This window comes from Apodemus sylvaticus, chromosome 11, assembly GCF_947179515.1.
Source record: "Apodemus sylvaticus chromosome 11, mApoSyl1.1, whole genome shotgun sequence".
NCBI lineage: Eukaryota > Metazoa > Chordata > Mammalia > Rodentia > Muridae > Apodemus > Apodemus sylvaticus.
The window spans coordinates 61,943,708-61,964,715 of NC_067482.1; the positions used below are offsets into that span (position 1 = coordinate 61,943,708).

A 21,008-nucleotide genomic window follows, 5' to 3' on the forward strand; every position below is an offset into this window, starting at 1 on the left:
CGTATATATGTTCTCAAGAATGATAATATTTATTTGATTACAATGTCTAAATGTTGCTTTCAGTATCATGTACAATGATTCACAAATAATTAGCCTTTTAAATACTCTTTCAAATTTGGTTCAATATATTTTAAATAGTGATAAAATCTTTTAGCAATTAAGTGTAAAGTTCTATTCATATGCAAAACCATTATAAATACATACTATTAATATGAAGTTTTCTTTTTTTAAATCAATTGAATGAGCTTTAGTTTATAAATACACACACTATTTTGAAAGTAAAAATATATAGCTACTTGTGTTTTTAATATTTTATTTATTTATTTATTTACAATCCAGATTTTATTCCCCCTAACTGTCTACCCTCTGACAGTGCCACATCCCATACCTTCTCACTACCCCCCTGTCTCCACAAGGATGCCCAAAGCCCACCCTCCACCCTACCAGACCTCTAAACTCACTGGGACCTCTAGTCTCTTGAGGGTTAGATGCATCTATTCTGACTGAAACCATACCCGGCAGTCCTCTGCTGTATATGTGTTGGAGGTCACATATCAACTTATGCATGTTTCCTGGTTGGTAATCCACTGTCTGAGAGATGGGGTGGGGTGGGGTGGTTCCAGACTGCTGCTCCTCCTACCAGGTTGGCAGCCTTCTTAGCTTCTTCCAGCCTTTCCCTAATTCAATCGCAGGGGTTAGCAACTTCTGTCCATTGGTTGTCCATCTGACTCTTTCAGCTGCTTGTTGGGTCTTTCGGAGGGTGGTCATGATAGGTATCTTTTTGTGAGCTCTTCATGGCCTCAGTAGTAGTGTCAGGCCTTGGGGCCTCCTATTGAGCTGGATGTCACTTTGGGCCTGTCGCTGGTCCTTCTTTTCCTCAGGCCCCTCTCCATTTCCCCTATGGCTCCTTTAATCCTTCCTCCCCAATCCATTTGTCCTGACTATAAGATACCCAGGGATAAAAAGGGAGCAGAATAGCCAACCAACTTACCCAACTTGAGACCAATGTTATGAGAGAGAGAGAGAGAGAGAGAGAGAGAGAGAGAGAGAGAGAGAGAGAGAGGGAGGAGAGGGAGAGAGGGAGAGAGGGAGAGAGGGAGAGACAGAGAAGGAGAGAGAGGGAGAGAGAGAGAGGGAGAGAGAGACAGAGAGAGAACTTAGACAAAAGGTAAAGGAAGAATAGGAAAAAGAAACCAAAATGTCTTAATTACATAGAGAAGAACCTCTACAGGAAAGATAACCCAACCCCTGGGCTGGGAAGTTTAGGGTAAAGGGCTTGCTTGGTGTGCCAGGTAAGGAGTAAGGGATACTGGGAGAACCTAGTGACCACTTCTGCCTTGATATGCACCTCAGCACCTTGTCTGAGGTCTGAAATCCAACGGGAACCTAGCATTACTGTCCTCTGAGAGGCTTTACCCAGAAGATCAAGGAAACAGATGCAGAGACCAACTGCCAAACATTAGGGAGAACTTGGGAAATGTTGTGGAAAATACCTAGAAATTTTAAGTGGTTCAGAGACAGCCAACTGTTACACAAATCAAAACTTTTGTCTTCTGCCAAGTATTGGAAATATCTCATGAAAAATTAACATATTCTCCTGGAATGTAAAGTAATGTACAGTTGAGATAAACTGAGCACAAAATCTCTTATTTATCTTTATATAATATATTCCAGGTGCCATACATCTGTAAATTAATGTAAAGAACCATTTTATTAATATGAAGAGCAACAGCCATTCAAATTTCTATACATTTGATATAAATGTTTCTTTCCTGTGCATACTGAAAAGCTACAATGGGATTGGGTACTTGAGTCTCTTATTCATAAGTAGAAGAATAGGTTTATTTGGGGCCTTTTGTTAAATTCCATTCAAATAGAATAAGGAAACAGTCAAACAAAAGGGACAGTTTTCTCTGGAATATCTATTCTCTACTTCTGGGAATATGGTATACATTTTCCTACTTTATATACTAAATATCAAATCTAAGAAGAATCTGAAAGTTCTAGAGAAGAAAGCCCTTTATTCTATGGTCCACAGAACAAATGTCACATCAAGGAGAATCTCAACAACTTGAGTGCACCTAACATGAAGGTTGGCTCCCTGTGGCCAAAGGACCATAACTGGCAAGTTAGGAAGACTACAAAGGTTTAAACAGTAACTACTCTGTTCCAGCCAAATGCATACAGCAAAGCAATCCTGACTCTTGGCTCATCAGACAAGGCCAAGATGCAAGCCTCAACATGGACAGTGGCCAAGCAGCTGCTAGGTCATGATGAATGATGTTGACCAGTATTAGATACTATAGCTGCCTCTCCAAAGATGACAGTGTAACCATGAAAGTTTGAGACTTCCCACAGTGAACATGAGCAAAGTCCTATTTATATTTATAACTTTAATATTATATAATTTAGAGTTCATGTGAATTTTAATTTGCAATAAAAATGCTTAAAAATAAGGTAAATGTCTAATATTTGAGTATTAATGTAGAAGTTGTTCATTTTACACTAAGTATGCTGCCTAGTCTTTATGATTACCTTCAGAGGAAAGAACCATTTTGATCTGACTTTTGTCTTAGATGTACAACTTCAGATATAGTAACTTACTCAACTTGCCCCAAGGCTTTCCACTAATAAATACAAATTCAATATAGACACTATTTTTAAACACTATGAGGGTGTTAGGCTGTGCATATGCATGTATACAGTCACTCACTCACCAAACATATGTATATCTTTTTTTAAATAACTCATTAATATTATTGCTCTCAATGGTCTATCACAAAATAAGCAACCATTTACCATGTTATCAGTTATCAACTATAGTATATGTAAAATAATGTAATATAATAGAAAGTGTTAAGAGAATCATCTTCATATCTGGAAGTCAAGAATAGTTTCATTGAGAAAGGTATGCATAAACTAAGGCTCCCAAACTACAAAGAAACAGGTCACACAGCTGTAAATCTTCAAACTCCGAGTTCTACACCAGGAAATGTGTTTATACTGAGTTGGAGCTTGCTTTGGTGATCATTCAAACAGAAGGACAAATGAGGCTGGAAGATTAGGAATGGCAGAAGAGTTAGAAGAGAGATTATAGAAAACATGAAAGACAGAATGGGCATTTTATTTTCCTTACTTGGGAAGCCCTTGGGATGTTTGGAATAAATGATGAGTTGGAACATTGATTGATATTGACTTGAAAGAATATTAAGGAGTCATAACTCAGCAAAAATTATGTGGAAGAGCATGATGATATCAAGACCTTTTGATATTGTCTAGGAAAGAGATGGTTGTGATACAGACACCAGTGTTGCCACAAACAGGAAATAGGGATCAGTCCTCAGTTCTCCATCAATCACACCACACACAAAACGCACCATGTTCTATTGTGGCCTCATAACAGTTTGAAAAAGACATGTAGTGTGGAGTAATAGCCAAAGAAATGTGTGTGTGTGTGTGTGTGTGTGTGTGTGTGAGCGTGTGCGTTATAATGTACATCATAATGTGTTTGTTGTATTCTAAGGATTTTTAAATTAACATTTAATATAATATTAATATATTTAAACAAAATTAGAGATTTGAGAAAGTTGCTGAAAACCATTTAAAACAAAACTTCATGATATGATCTTCAATTGGTCCTGATTTCAAAGTACTGGAAACCATAAAGGTAATCGTGCTCAGTGCATATTCACAGCTATGTTTCATGAAAGTTGGTGATGTTGAGGAGACTTAATCTAATAGAACTGAGAATAGACATTTGTATCTTGGTGATTAAAACACTCTAATCAATAAGTAAATCATGCTTATTTTGTTTACTGCCCAAGGAATAAATTGCCCTGGACAAATGGAAGCTACAGATAAATTTCTGTTCCTCACAACCAAAGAAGTTTGGATCAATTTTAACAGGCTCCAATAAGAAAGATTAGTGATAGCATTCTGATAATATAGTTTACTCTATAAACTGTCCATAGGCACAAATGACGGAGCAGGGAATAATGTTTTTACAAACTTTAGATTCTATAAAATATAAAATGATATTTTAATTAACACCTGTATTTTTACATAATTATTTTTCTTATATAGTTTTTCAAAAGAATTTCTCATCAAGCATCTTAGCAAATAAGTGCTATTTAACCCCCCAAAAAATCACTTGTGTAAAATACATTATTATTCTTAGAGGCTTCTACTGGTAAGAATTAATGTATATTCTTACTTTGTAAAATTTCAGTGCTTGAAATGTAATTGTAACTCATTTGTGGGTTTTTTTTTACTATTCCTTAAATAAAATGTGTAAGTAATAAAGTTTTTTTTACAAAGGCTATGAACCTGATAATTGCCTCCTGATTATTTTCTCATAATGCTGACAGTATTAAGTCATTGCTTATATGAAGCTTTTACCTCTAACTGTATTGTGAAGTCAGCAAGTTGCAAAACTATGATACTCAAAGTATTTATGCTTATAGAGCTGGGAGAGAATTATTTTTTAGCAGTGCATTAGATGATCAATTAATATGGAATTAAATAAAGCAATTGTGTTGGTTAGCATTTGAGACACCAGAATGATTATCTTGAACTATAAATCAAGGCATCTTTATGGGTGATGACTGGTGTTTTCAAATATAGTCACTCTTTAACAAATTAGTAGTCTTATTACACACACACACACACACAGAGAGAGAGAGAGGGGGGGGAGGAGAGAGAGAGGGAGAGAGACAGAGAGACAGAGAGACAGAGAGACAGAGAGACAGAGAGACAGACCTTGGCACACTCAGCCCTAAATGGGATATCTTCATCAAATGATCAAATCCCTCCCCTTCAGGGTTCATGGAACCTTGCAGAAAAGGCTATAGAAAGGGAGTAAGAGCTGGAGGGTACAGAGGACACCAAGAAAACAAAGCCTCTAAATCAACACAAGCAAAAATCTTATGAAATCACAGAGACTGAAGCAGTGTGCACAAGGCCTGCACAAATCAGTACCAGGTCCTTTGTGTAAATATTATGGCTTTCAGTACAGTGTGTTTATGGGATTCCTGAGTGTATGAATGACTGAGTCTCTGATCCTTGTGCCTTCTCTTGGGCTCTTTTTGTTCTTTTGGTTTGTCTTGCCCAACTGTGATATGATAGGTTTTGTTTTATATTATTATATTTTATTTTGTTTTAGTTTATTGCTATCTCTCTTGAAATCCTTTTCTAATAAGAGAAAGAAAGGGTGTGGGTGTCAGTGAGAGGGGTTGTAGGGAGGAACTAGGAGGAGTAATCTGATATAATGTGAGAAAATAATATATTTGTAATAATTCACTTAAAGGAACAAAGAAACCAAAAAGAACAAAACCCTCTTTGTGATTTCTGCTAATACCTGGATTCACAAATTACAAATGTCTGATTTCCAGTCAACCCTGTGCCTAGTGTTCAGTTTCATGATCCCATCTTGAGTAAAATGTCATGCTTTTGTAGTTTAGAGACATTAAGTTATTTTAGAGCATTGTTTCCCACAATGAGTTCTGTTTCAAATGTATCATAAAACATTGCGGAAAGCCATATAGAAATAAAACAAAGAAATAACAATAATGACGTTGACATTAAGAGAAGAAATATAAAAAAGAGATTGTACTTTGGAAATAAACATATTTTCATGTTAATAAGCTGGGAAGACGTGTCCTGAAGAGAGTGAGCCCTGGGAGACATTTGCAGTGCACTTGCGCAAGTGTACAGCTGAGCACTTAGCCCATGAAGCAAGTATGCACATAGGGTTCTTAAATTAAAACTGAACAATTCCCCTGGTCCTGTGGTGCCCACCTCCCAATTAATTCATTTACAACACAACATCTACACCAATGTTCCAGAAACATCTCAAAAGAAGGCTGCTGAGAGACTAAGTTCCAGAATACCAGAAATTACTTTAAGATTGGGGGAAGTCATAAGGAGAAGGTAGATCTTGGAGGAATTGCATGATGAGGTAGGAAAATATATTATCTGAATAAAATTCTATTATTTAAAAATACATTTTAGCTATCTTGATATTCCAAAGAAAGCCTATCCTACAATTTGGCACTAAATGCAAATGCCTTCACTGACAAATTACTCTTATATCTATTCAAAGTTTGTTACTTTTCGAAACTCTTCCACCTATGCTGTCTTCTTTGTACGTTATACCACAAGCTGTTATAGCTCAGGAGGAAAGAAGTTTCTTAATCTCTCTGCCCTCACTTCCAGGACCAATGAGGAGGAACTGGGCAGTAGTTAGTAACATCACAAACAGTTACTGAGTGCTCGAGAGTCAATGCTGGGTCCTTTCTTTTTAAGTCCCTCTCTGGATAGTCTTATTCAAATAACAACAAAAGTATTTGCTTTCATTGTTATTTGGATAAGAAAAGTAAAAACCAGTGATGAAGTTTTATAGCTCGGATATCTATAGCATAAGACCGACTCTCAACCAGACCACAGAGGCAGTGACAAAACTGCAGAAGCTAAACCCTGCTTGCCAGATTCTTATTCACATACAATTAATAGTTGTAATATATTTTATAGCCTTTTCTTTCGTGGTGGGTGAAGAGAATCAAAATGCCAAAGCATAATTTTTATTGAGCAATAATCATAAAGCATTTCTTCTGAGGACTTTCACGGAAAGTTTACAAGTCACTCTTCAGTACAATATATGTAATAGACATTTCATTTTCCAAAGCAGAAGCATAAATCATTAACTAAAGACCACATTTCTTGTCAGTGCTTCTAATTTCAGCCTTGAAATGTTTGTACTGAATGAGTAAAGCAGCAGCACGATAATAAATCCCCCTGATGAGAGGCTGTCAGGAAGAAATTGTCAGATTAGCAAGACAAGGGAGAAAAATTGCTGTTTTAGTGGCAATCTGTGAAAGGAAAATAAAAAATTAAACAGCACAAGAATTGAGTATTTCCAAGTTTTTATTCAATTACAGTTTTCTAACATGTAATATGAAAGTTTGGAAGTTTAGAAAGGTAAGATGTGACATTATTATTATTATTATTATTATTATTATTATTCATGAAAATTAAACAGAGTGAGGTCACTGTCTGATATCTCCTTAGAAGGGCATTATGTTGAAATCTGATTTCTCATCAAATGGCCTGGTCAGTGATATTTATCACTGTCTTTATGATATAATTTAAGAAGTTGGGTCAAGATCCTTGAGAAATGTGGATTGAAAGAACAGACTCACAAGTAAACATCCTATGAAGGGAGATCAATGAAGGAGCCAATGAACTACTGGCTTGTCTTACTCCCTTAACTTCACAAGACAAGAGGCAAGGGTCAGTTACACACTCCAGAGTTAAGGTTTAACCTTACCCTGGAATATCATGTCGTCTTGCCGTAAGAGAATAGCATAACTACCTGTTGGGCCATGTGAACAGAGTATGCTAACATATGGTGTTAATTGTGTCCTCTGAAGTCTGTGGAGGAGAACTTATTCTGCCACCCCTTCCTGCCTTCTGGAAGCTCCAGGCATTCATTATATAGATCTCCTGGTCTTCCCAACTGCCCTATCTGTTATCTGTCTTGTCTAAGTTGACTCTTCATGTGACAACAGCAGTTAGGATGTTTATTTATAAGAATATACTTGACAAATATGCAAAATACTCGGACATTAGGTCAATATATTTGTGAAGATAGTTCTGAATAAGAACAGCTTTGACAATCAGTAGCCCAAGTAAACCATCACTCCTGCATGTTAATCCAATTGCCTCAAGCCTCCATGGGACATCAACACTGGGTGTTGGCCTGGATTTTTTTTTCATTCGATATATTCTTTATTTACATTTCAAATGATTTCCCCTTTTCTGGCTCCCCACTCCCCGAAAATCCCATAAGCCCTCTTCCCTCACCCTGTTCCCCCATCTACCCCTTCCCACTTCCCTGTTCTGGAATTCCCCTATACTGCTACACTGAGTCTTTCCAGAACCAGAGGCCACTCCTCCGTTCTTCTTGGACATCATTTAATATGTGGATTATGTCTTGGGTACTCAAAGTTTCTAGGCTAATATCCACTTATCAGTGAGTGCATACCATGAGTGATCTTTTGAGACTGGGTTACCTCACTTAGTATGATATTCTCAAGCTCCATCCATTTGTCTAAGAATTTCATGAATTCATCGTTTTTAATGGCTGAATAGTACTCCATTGTGTAAATATACCACATTTTTGTATCCATTCCTCCGTTGAGGGACACCTGGGTTCTTTCCCCAGCTTCTGGCTACTACAAATAGGTCTGCTATGAATATAGTGGAGCATGTGTCCTTATTGCATGCTGAAGAATCCTCTGGATATATGACCAGGAGTGATATAAGAGGGTCCTCAGGAAGTGCCATGCCTGGTTTTCTAAGGAAACGCCAGACTGATTTCCACAATGGTTGCACCATCTTGCAATCCCACCATCAGTGGAGGAGTGTTCCTCTTTCTCCACATCTCGCCAACACCTGCTGTCTCCTGAGTTTTTGACCTTAGCCAATCTGACTGGTGTGAGGTGAAATCTCAGGATGGTTTTGATTTTCATTTCCCTATGATTAATGATGTTGAAGATTTCTTAAGGTGCTTCTCAGCCATCTGAAGTTCTTCATATGAAAATTCTTGGTTTAGCTCTGTATCAGTGAGTTCATACCGTGTGTGTGTGTGTGTGTTGTGATTGGATTATCTCACTCAGGATGGTATTTTCTAGTTCCATCCATTTATATAAGAATTTCATGAATTCATTGTTTTTAATAGCCGAATAGTAGTCTATTGTGTAAATGTATCACATTTTCTGTATCCATTCCTCTGTTGAGGGACATCTGGGTTCTTTCCAGTTTCTGGCTATTATAAATAAGGCTGCTATGAACATAGTGGAGCATGTGTACTTACTACCTGTTGGAGCATCTTCTAGGTATATGCCTAGAAGTGGTATAGCTGGGTCCTCAGGTAGTAAGTACTATGTCCAAATTTCTGAGGAAACACCAGACCGATTTCCAGAGGATTGTACCAGCTTGAAATCCCACCAACAATAGAAAAGTGTTCCTTTTTCTCCACATCCTTACCAGTATCTGCTGTCACCTGATCTTGGGCATTCTGACTAGTGTTGGGTGGAATCTCAGGGTTGTTTTGATTTGTATTTCTCTGGTGACTAAGGATGTTGAACAATTCCTTAAGTGCTTCTGGACCATTTTAGTTTCCTCATTTACATGTTGTTTGTGCCCCAATCTCTTCATTTTATAAGGATGCTAATTGTTGGGTAAGGGCTTAACCTGCAGACATTTTATATAACTTAATTACACATTTATAATCTTATCACTAAACATTAGCATATTTTGAGGTAATTAAGGTGATCAATTAGAGGGTTTCAAAAAATGAATTTGAAAGGACACACATAGCAAATACAATAAAAAATTACTTCTCATTGTATTTCAGGGGCAATGAAACTTTGGAGTAGTTAATAATCTGGATATGGTTCCTATATTATAATGGTTCAACTTCATTGATTGAATAGTGAGGTGAAATCAATAAACAATTACCAGAAACTCTGCTTTAATTTTCAAAACTTGATCTTTTTCCAGGCTAGCAATGTCTGGTAGTACCCTCTCATATTGTAGAATCATGAGTAATAAGCTACAGGTCCTGTTCAGGTAAGTAATCACAGAGGGAAATAATTTACCTTCTACAGCAGCAGACAGGATAGCCAAACCTTGATGTTTGCTCCATGGTTTAGATATGTTAATGGATTTTTTTTTAACTTGCCATGTTTTAAAATTACCATGGATTTACAAAACACTACCGTGTCATAGTAACGGAACACCTATGTATGATCATCTATGTACCTAGACTTCTTGTGTCCTGTTGGTTCTCCATTATTTTGTTCTTACCAATGTGGTTGAGGCTAGATCACCAAATTGCTCTTACTTTCTGCAACAGAGAATTAAATATCCTTCCTGTGTATCATATTAACATTTTGTATTGATTTTGAATAGTAAAGCAATTATGAATTGATAGGAAAAGCCAATATATGTATATCAAAATTTTCTCCAAATAAGAGCAAATGAAGTTAGTAACTATGTTTTCTGCTTTAAATGTTCTTGATACCAGAGCCTTGTGACATATATAGAAAGCATTGGATATACTTCAGATGGCCATTTACTTATTACTATTCATATTAAATACCAAACCTTGATTACAAAATACCATTCTCTAAGCAGATGAAGATAGAGAGGTTTCTGGCCATTCATCTGCTTGCAGTATAACATCTTGCCATGAGCACTGTCATTCCTTTAGAAATGTAATTTCTCCTCCTGGAAAAAATGTTACAGTACATTCTATTCAATCATCTTAAAGACATCTTAAAGACATGCTTATCTCTTAATAGTCTTGTTATCTTGGTGCAAATATGCCATTACCATATGTCTCCATATTTTTGTAAGACATTCTGACTTTTCATTGTGTCTGCAAGAGCGAAAGTAATTCTTATCACAGCAACACAAATGGAATCTGATTACTCTTAAGGAGTCCAAACAAATGTTTGTGAATTAGTGAGCACAGTTTGATCAAGCAATGCTTCTAGAAGTTGCCTTCATCACATCTATTGGCTCCACAATCTACTTTGAATCAGTCATTCCCTAGACATTTACCTAGACAGAAAAAAAGGTGGAGTCTCCATGATGCTAAATCATTCTTTTTCATGGATATTCTTTAGGCAGACACTAACCATTGTAATCTTTACATCCCTTGTATAAAGGAGGAAAAAGTGGTGTCATTATTGGACAAGAATCTCTGTCTAGCTTTACTGTGTACTTTAAAATATTCACAAGTATCTGAACCCTGCAGAAGATATTTTTAGTTGAGGATTCTGATGGCCTTATATACCTTAGCAGAGCAACTTTTTAGTATTCTGTAAGATGTCGATGTTTCCTCTCAAAATAAAATATTAATTCATAGCCTTAATTTTGTTAGGGAAGCTACAACCCTGAGTTGAGCCATAATATACCCATAGAAAAGTCCTTCACAGTCTATTATTCATCCATAATGTACTATGAATCTGAATGATGTAACCTACTACTAATCAGCTGAGATATATGTGTAAGTCAGAGTTATTATCTGAGGTTTCAGAAAATATACCCTTTTCTTGTTGCAAAAATTTAAGTAGGCAGCCACAGTAGCAAACAGAATACAGAGACACAGGCACTTCTAAGAAATCTAAAGAATCTAAAGACATGAATGAGAGGACTGGAATGATCTTTAAAATTCTCAGTCACTGTAATTATTCATTTTCCCTGTAAGAAAAAAATAGTTAGGACCCAAAAATTTCACTGAACATATTTAACTAAATAAAATTATGTTATATTGCAAGATATGGACAAAATGAGTTTCGTAGAACAAGAGCCAGATTTTGGTCAATTCTCTATCCCACAAAGTATAGTCAGCACTTTAACTTGTTTAATTCTCTAAATTTTATTGTGAAAGACTAAAAGGATATATAATGAAAAAGAAAGAGAGCCTCCAAACAGCAAATGAGTAGGTTTTATTTATTTTTTCAGATCAGTAATATTTTCATAGGTCTTATTTTCTGATCATTTCTGTAGATACCTGACATTTGCATTTAGTATAATGGATAACTTTTCCTCCCTTCTAATCCTAAAATACCTCTTGTGTGAGAGCTGTCAAGTCCTAAGTCCATCATCATCCTTCAACACTGTTGTTCCTTTGCCCAATCTCAGGAATCCCTCTGTGCTCCTGCTGGAACCCCATGCTTGCTTTTCTTATCTCTGTCCCATTTCAAACCTATCTATAAAATGTACGCAGTGAGCTTCAGAGTCAAGTAACACTAGACATTCTTCTCCCTTAGTTGAATGACAATATGAAACTTTTAAAATATGCTTTTTATCAAAATACCGATACTCAACATATGCCAGTAATGATAACCTCCACATTGGATGCCTTCATGTATTTTCACTAGTATCATTGTTTTTCTTTCCCAGGGCTTGTCACATAGTAGATTGTAATACATTAGGCAGGAGTGAGACATTTTCCATGAAGTAGCAGCCTAGGGAGCTAATAAAATTGATAATTCTCCCTTCAAAGACAAGCACTGTGCTAGGAGTTACTTTTGAGACATTTAAAAATAAGTTAAGGAAACTTTCAACCTTGCAGAAAAAGACTCTTTCAAATGAAGATGGGATTATTTGATTCATTCTGAGTATGATTACCAGAAACAATGACTAATCTCGACTTTTATGAAAAATGGATTTAAGTCCATTCTCACTTGTTGGAAAATTTTTTGAAGTAGTCAAATAATGATTTAAAGTATTGTGATAAGAAGGATTTTTTTTTTTTAAAAAATAATGGTTGTGACAGCACTTATGCTAACAATGGATATCTTAATAGATGATGAACTATGAAAAAGCATTGCAAGTGCTTCCTAAAATAAATGCCAAAAATAAAGTTATTATACTTCTTCTTGGTGGAACTACCTGCTTTTTTTTAGTCAACTGAGACAATTCTGCATGGACAACGTAGACATTAAAAATTATCACTAACATTTACCTGGGTTTCCACAGATGGCCAAGGCAATTATAACATATACTTTGTGAACTGCAGGAAACTTCATTAATACTTTGGTACCAACTGCACATGAAAATTAGGAGCCAAACAGTAAATATTTCCAAAATTTTACCATTTTTACATTAGTTCACTATGCACCTTAATCATAACTGGTTGGTATAAAAATATGAGACACTAGATTAGACTTGATTAATAAATAGTTATTTCTTATAGTTCTGGATGCTCAAAGATCTGAAGCGGTGGAATGCTATGACTAGACTTTGCTGAGTACTGTCTTCATAATACAGAGACAGATACATTTTACAAGGCAGAAACAGGAGGGAAAGACATAAAAGAGAAGAAAATGGGAGAGAGGAGAAAGAAAAGAGTTCTTTTTTAAAAAAAAGATTTTCATAAAAATATTTTCATTTGTGCTCTGCCAGTCCAAGATTATTATCAATTTGTAAATCTAACAAATGCTTTTTAAAAGCAACAAATTACATTCTGCCACCAATGAACAATTCTACTCTTTAAAGGAAAACAAACATTAAAATAGAAAGGTATAGGAATGCTTTGGCTTGCTCAACAAACACAAAGAGCCAAATGGAATTGGGTAAATCCTGGTGTACCCAACAATGCATAAAGAACTAGCCTAAACACCATAGACAACACCAGACAGCAAAGCGACACCAGATACCTGATTCCACAATAGAGTAGCCCTCATAGGACACTGGAGATAAGGCTTTGCCAATGAACATGGTTCTATTACATTCTTTTATTGACAGGTTCTATACCATCTTATTTAGAAGATATTATTTTTACAAACATTTTAAAAAAGCATACTAGGAAAGGACTTTCTTTGGTATTGTTTAAAATGGTCACTTGTAAACAGCTACAGAAAGTTACTGGGGCAGTGCCATATCTAAAGGTGTGGCTTCCTCACTCAAGCAAGCAGAAGGCTTGGTAGCTAAAACCTGCTTTTATCTCTCATATCCTTAAAACAGGGAAGGACAGGACAGGATGTGATGGCCACACTGACTAACCACTGAGGCCACAAGTGGCATGCAAAGTGTATAGAACTCTACTCTGTTTGGTACTTCTTTTCTACTCCTTAAACACAAAGTTTTTTTTTTGTTTTTTTTTTTTGTTTTTTTTTTTTTAATAAGGCTTTCATTTCTCTTCCCTTCTGCTTCAAGAAGTAGCTTTTCCTATTCAGACATCTCTTCTGCCACTTTAATTTTTTCTTCTTTTTCTTTTTGGTGGTGTGGCTGTCCTCATCTCCAGCCTCTTCTCCACTTACTAGCTTATTTTTTAGCTTTTTCTCTTCCTCCTTGTCTTTGTCGTTGTCATTGTCGTCGTTGTCATCCTCCTCCTCCTCATCATCATCATCGTCCTCGTCCTCCTCCTCCTCCTCTCCCTTCTTCCTTTCCTTCAACTGGAGAACTGCTGGAGAGATCTCCTTACCTTCATTCTTGCTCTTCCTCTTCCTTATTATGATTTTTCACAGCCTCCACATCTAACTGAGGGTCTTGTACTGCTTCAGAAACAAGTGCTTTCTTGCCAGAATCCCCACAGTCAATGGAATCCTATTTCCAGGTGGCAAGCATGTTGTCTGTGGGTTTGTCATGCTTTTGCAGAAGGCCCTGATTGATCATCATTTTCTTCTTGCTTGCCTTTGGACCTGATCCCCACTTTCAAGTGGTTCAGGTCCAATAGTTCTCTCCATGATCACCCTCTTTATCTTGGCTACTATACCAGAGTCACACATAGAAATTAGTGCTGTAATCATTGATGCAATAAACATGCAGATGGCTTCCCGCTTGGTGGTAATGACAGTCTCAACCTCGTGGTTGATCTCAATGTCATCCGCATATCAAAGAATACCTGGAAGCATGATCTTTTCCTCATAGCAGATTGCACTCATTGCACAGCTTTCATAACCATATGTTTATAAGATGTAAACAACTTTTCCTACAGGGAAACAACATGCTGTAAGTAACTCTCATCTCTATGGTTATCATATAGCCATTGAGCATTAAGTAGATAATTCATTGTTACCATGTTGTTCTTATCATTTGAGAATCCAGAACATGCCCTCTGAAGTTCCTGCATCTGACCACCAACTCCCAGCAAGGTATATGCATAGTGTCTAAATGTAGGTGCCAGCTTCATGGCTTACCCAAAAGGCTACTGATCTTTCAGGATCATATTCTATCATTTGGCTCTCATAATAGTCCTCATTCATAGCTATCTCTTTACTGAAATAATTGGGGGGTTGCTGGAAACTAGGCATTTGTCAAAGTTTCTAGGGCCCTGGAAAGCTGAGTAACCCCTTCAATACCACTGTGCTGCTAGACAGTGCCCACTTTGTCTTTGCCTGCACTCTTGTGATTGCATCAACTGAGTGGCTAGTTCAATGAACACAAACAACCAGTCATCTTGGGATCCAGTATGTCACTGTGATCATCTGTCTTCTCTACTCAAAGTAATTGTCAGAACTAGGTTACTGCCTCATGGAAAGAGGGGTTAGAGGGGGTGTCAAGATTAATGAAACTTGTCCTGATATAGTCCCCAATCTCCCTCTTTAGACGATTTAAGCCACAAGGAATAAATGTGTGTTGTCTTTCCATTTAGCTTTTCAAAAATCTTTAGTAACAAGGGTCACTGAGAAGTATCCAATGAAGCCATGGTGGACTCTAGTTTGTTGAGAAATTCTTTAGCATACAGTATTGCATCTCTCTCTTCTTTCAGTAATGGCTTCCAGTCTTCTTTCTTCGTATGCTTCTTTGGAAGAGTAATTACCTCTGCATCTGCCATTTTGCACTCTCCTGCATGTGTTCTGCCCAAGCTGCTACAAGCTAGGAGACTCTGCCAGACATCTTTTTATGAGGCCACTAATCCTAATATAAGTTCTTTGCCTCATGATATCATTTAAATTTAATAGTCTAGTAAACATCTCAGATCTACCTACTTGAGCTTAAAACTTTGGCATATGAATGCTGAGGAGGCAAACATAGTCATTGTCTATAAAATTGTTAGTTGAAAACCAAGCAAGCAAAACCAGAACAAAAGGCTTTGTGGGTTTCATCTCTCAGGGGTCCAAACTAATGACCTTCTTCACCCACATGTATTGCATGTGTATAATAAGGTGCAGAAAGATAGAATCTTATTCCATGGCCTCATCAAACATAATAATGCATGGTAAGAGATAATTGACCACAGAGTGAGTGCCTAAGAGAGTAAACAACAGAATAATGCAGGAAGAGGATACATAGAGACATTGGACATAGTACCAGCCTTAAAGAGAACCTTGGACCAGTATAATATGGAATCTCCTGTATGTGGTAGAGACAACAAATGACTCTAGAAAAAAAAAGGCCTCATCATAGAGATAGATAACTTGGAATTGCAATGCCCTGAAATAATGCAGAGAAGAAATTATTAAGTGATGGATGTTGTAATAAAATGTAAAAATAATAAGATATTATCTCTGTGCACCAAATGATACACATTTGTTTCAAAGATGGTGGAAAAATGATTAGTGAGACTTAGGCCCTCGATAAAAGTTTGCTAACTTTTGGTCACTGACCCCACAGCAGTGAAATCTTGTTCTGTCTTCATCTTTGACTTTGTGCTCTGTGCTTTTCTTAAGACTCACTTCAGTTTAGAGCAATTTTTGTCTGACAGGGAAACATAGAAACTTCTCATGTATTTTTCTATACATACACAACTGTCTACAATATTAATTTTGCCTATCAGTCAGTTTAATCTACTAACACTTGACGATCCTCCACTAATAAAGTACACTCCATGTTCATAGAGAATGTGATCATGCCTTTGCACGATCTATGACTTATGATAAATGCTTCATGAACTGTATTTGTCATTATATCATATGGAGTATACTCATTGTTCCTCCCTTACATGTCCCTAATTCCATCAAATATTGGGAACTACTGGGCTTTATGATATATGTTTGCCATTCCCAGAAGTCATGAAGTTGGAACTAAACATTGTGTGACCATTTCATACTCTTGTGAATTAAGAATTCTGTGGAACTACTTAAATTAAGATGCATAGAGGTGTTCTAGAGCTCTTTATGGCCTATGAGGTCAGTATTTAGTATTGGCTAATATTCCAATGTCTGGAAGTGAAATAATTTATTTATTCTGTTATTGAACATCATCCTATTTATTTAGAATGCAACATTTCATACTCCCTTGAAGCCTTAAGTATAACTATTTAACACAATGTTTTAAATATTTTGGACATTTTATTTATTTACATTTCAAATATCATCCCCTTCCCTGGTTTCTCCCCCAGAAACCCGCTATTCTATCCCCCTTCCCCGTGCTTCTATGAGGGTGCTCTCCCACCCACCTACCAACCCCACACTCCTGCCTCCCCGCCCTGGCATTCCCCTACACCAGGGCATCGAGCCTTCCCAGGACCAAGGGCCTCTCCTCCCACTGATGCCCGACAAGGCCATTCTCTGCTACATATTCTGCTGGAGCCATGGGTCTCTCCCTGTGTACTCTTTGGTTGATTTAACACAATTTTTATGACAATAAGTTCTATGGTATAGAAGGCCAGAAGCCCTCAAATTCAATAAGTTCCTTCTTTGTTTGAGCATAAGAAGATAGTCATTGACTCTTAAACCCAGAAGTCCTTACACACACTTTTTTTTTTTCATAATAAATCAAGAAGTTCTGGTGAGGTTCCTGGAAAACAATTCCATTGACATTTTGGCATTTGTGTGTACACATTCTACATTAAATTATTTAAGATCTAAAGGTTAAGATTTAAAAAAAAATGGACTTCTCCGAAAAGGGCCTTATCAAAATTCTCAGTTACAAACCATTGCATAACAATGACACAATGTATCTAAAACTGTAGAGATCACAGGCGGGTAAGGCATGATCACAATTTAATATTTCAGAGTAGGGACAAGGAAAATTGAAAGGTAAAATAGAATGAGGAGTTTTATAAAAAAAATCAAATTTAAAATAACTCATTGCATTATTCAAAATGATAGGTTTTGAAATGACATTTTGACTTCTATCTATCATGTGCTTTAGCCCTATCCACTCACTTATTCTCCACTCTGTTCTGCTCCCTACCCCAGCTAATCCTTCTTTTTCACAGAGTTCCCCTTCTACTTTCATGTATGTAACTATGGATGGATATATCCATGACTATTACCTACCTATATAAATGTAAGTTCTGAATGTTAAAGATAATGGAGAATGTATCTCTCTGTGCTTGGCTTATTTCATTTAATATGATGAGCCTATTTTTCATAAATAATATTTCATTATTTATAATGAGCCACATTCCATTTTCACATTATACACTATGTGTTTTCAACCTGTTCATATGTTGATAACCATTTAGATCTACTCCATCACTTGGCTCTTGTGATTAGTGGCTCAATAGATGTGGCTGTGCCCCCCACTCTGTGGCTATATCTGCACTTACATCCATAGTGACTTGTGTAATTTACATCCAGTGATTTGTAAGAGTCCCTTGTGCAGTTGTCTCACAAAGTACATTAGACCTCAGATCCCAGTCCTTCTCTACTGCCAATCTAAGCAAGGCCTGTATTTATTTGTTCACATTTATTATTATTGTGTATTGGGTACGTGGTGGGCATCTCATCTGCATAGCAAATACTTTTACATTTGAAGCCATCTCATGGTTCTAAGGCTTCCAGAACTTGGATAAAACATTCTGGTCTGAGTTGGAACTCACATGCACCATAAAGCCTAAACTTACTCTGTCTTGTAAAGTAGCGGTGTGTTACCTGTCTCAAGCCTGTGCAGTTTTTAATTTAAGACTTCCTGAGGCTAGAACAGTCTAAGTCTTCTAGGTGTCTTTGTTCATATGCCACACACTCTCGAATGCCACAGTCACGTAACTCTGCTTTTGCTATTTTGAGATTTTTTTTGTTCAAGTTTTTGTTTTCTTTTTGTTTTTGTTTGTTTTGTTTTGTTTTGTTTTGTTTTGGGTTTCTTTTGAGATCAAAAACATTTTCAAGTCCATGGACACGCTGATTTGTTTTCACTGTTAGTCTGAGAATGATCACATTACTTGTGATAAGAAAAAGACATGTAAGTAATGTTTGGATATAACCTATCCATCCATGTCTTTTAAGATTCAAGGCAAGGAGTTCCATTTACTTCCATAATCTGATGCCTTTTGTCTAATAACAAGTAGTAATATAATCAGGGAAAAATAATTACTGCTTTAGAATGTTTTTAAAATTATTGATATTAAAAGCAAGTATATGTCCAAATTTACACTGAAATATGCATCAAGTTCTACTACAGAACCTATTTCTCTGAGTTCCTTGGTGCTGGTGGGCTTGTCACTCACTGTGCTTCTCTGTTAGAGTTTGAATGGAGTCTCTTTTAAGCCATGAAGTGGCTCACAAAGGTCTGTCTTAGAAGAGGGCACAGAAGTGAAAAGAAGCGAAAGAGAAAAGACATGCTTGTTTTGGGTGTTCAAGGCAGTGAGGCCCAAGAGCTGAGCCTCACAGAGGAACAAGCCTGCATAAAACATGGAGGCCGCTCCGGGAGGAGGTTCCAGATTGGCAGCGGAGCTAATGCATGGAAATAAATACAATTCTGAGGGGAGAGACTGCATTCTTGATGTGAGAGATGACAGTCTCAAATAGGCAACATTCATTTATACAGTAATCCTGGGAGATATTTTCTAAAAGAGATGGCATTTGAGGATATATATATATCCTCAAATATATTATATATTATATATATATAATATATATTTCTTGTTTCATTAACAACTTTGTGGAAATACATCTTGACAGAGCATCAGCAATTTTAATTACTCCTATACATTGATTCTGTCTTAGGTCTCTTTGGTCTCTTTAACATCTAGTCATACTGGGGTCCTCATTCTGGACCCCTTACCTTCCACTTCAGGAGAGGAAATAAAACACATAGAAGTAACTTTCCAAGAGGGCATGCTGCTTACACATCATTTTCATCTATTAAGCACACATTTTAAAAGCCTATTCTTTTTCTTTTGTATTAGATATTTTCTTTATTTACATTTCAAATTTTATCCCCTTTCCTAGTTTCCCACCTGAAAAACCCCTATCCCATATCCCCTCTCCCTGCCTCTCTGAGGGTGCTCCCCCATACTCCCACCCACTCCTGTTTCCTGGTCCTGGCATTCCCCTACACTGTGCATCAAACCTTCACAAGAACAAGGGACACTCCTCCCACTGATGTCTGAGAAGGCCATCCTCTGATACATATGCATCTGGAGGCATGGGTCCTTCCATATTTATTCTTTGTTTGGTGATTTAGTCTATGGGAGCTCTGGGGGGTCTGACTGGTTGATATTGTTGTTCCTTCTATGGTGTTATAAAACCCTTCAGCTCCTCAGTCCTTTCTTTAACTCCTCCATTGGGGACCCTATGCTTAGTCCAATGGTTGGCAGAGAGCATCCACCTCTGTATTTATCAGGCTCTGACAGAGCCTGTCAGGAGATAGCTATAACAGGCTCCTGTCAGCAAGCACTTCTTGGTATCCACAATAGTGTCTGGGTTTGGTGACTGTATATGGAATGGATCCCCAGATGGGACAGTCTCTGGATGACCTTTCCTTCAGTCTCTGTTCCACACTTTGTCTCTGTATCTCCTCCCATGGGTATTTGTTCCTCCTTTGAAGAAGGACCAAAGTATCCACACTTTGGTCTTCCTTCTTCTTGAGCTTCATGGGGTCTCTTAATTGTATCTTGGATATTTTGAACTTTTAGGCTAATAGCCACTTATCAGTGAATGCATACCAGGTGTATCCTTTTGTGACTGGGTTACCACACTCAGGTTGATATTTTCTAGTTTCGTACATTTGCATAAGAATTTCATGAAGTCATTGTTTTTAATAGCTGAGTAATATTTCATTGTGGAAATGTACCACATTTTCTGTATCCATTCCTCTGTTGAGGGACATCTGCTCCACACTCTGCTCATGTGTTCAAGGCTCTTCCCCTACTTTCTTTCTTATTAGTTTTAGTGTTTCTGGTTTCATATCAAGGTCCTTGATCCACTTGGACTTGATCTTTGTACAAGGAGATAAGTTCTTTTCTGCTTCTGGCTATTATAAATATGTCTCTTATGAACATAGTGGAGCATGTGTCCTTATTACATGTTGGAGAATCTTCTGGATATATGCCTAGGGGTGATATAGTTGGGTCCTCAGGTAGTACTATGTTCAGTTTTCTGAGGAACTGTCAGATTAATTTCCAGAGTAGTTGTACAGCTTGCAATCCAACCAGCAATGGAGGAGTGTTCCTCTTTCTTCACATCCTTACCAGCATCTGCTGTCACCTGGATTTGTGATCTTAGCCATTCTGACTGCTTTAGTGGACTCTCAGGGTTGTTTTGATTTGCATTTCTCTGATGACTAAGGACATTGAACATTTCTTTAGGTGCTTTTCAGCCATT

General features: G+C 37.0%; 1 protein-coding gene and 1 pseudogene across 1 annotated transcript in view; one reads left to right on the plus strand and one right to left on the minus strand.

Moving 5' to 3' along the window:
• Positions 1-21,008, plus strand: part of Kcnip4 (potassium voltage-gated channel interacting protein 4) — a 496,003-nt gene that overhangs the window by 211,638 nt on the left and 263,357 nt on the right. The gene's annotated exons all lie outside the window — the stretch shown is intronic.
• On the minus strand, positions 13,744-15,352 carry LOC127696434 (H/ACA ribonucleoprotein complex subunit DKC1-like; annotated as a pseudogene).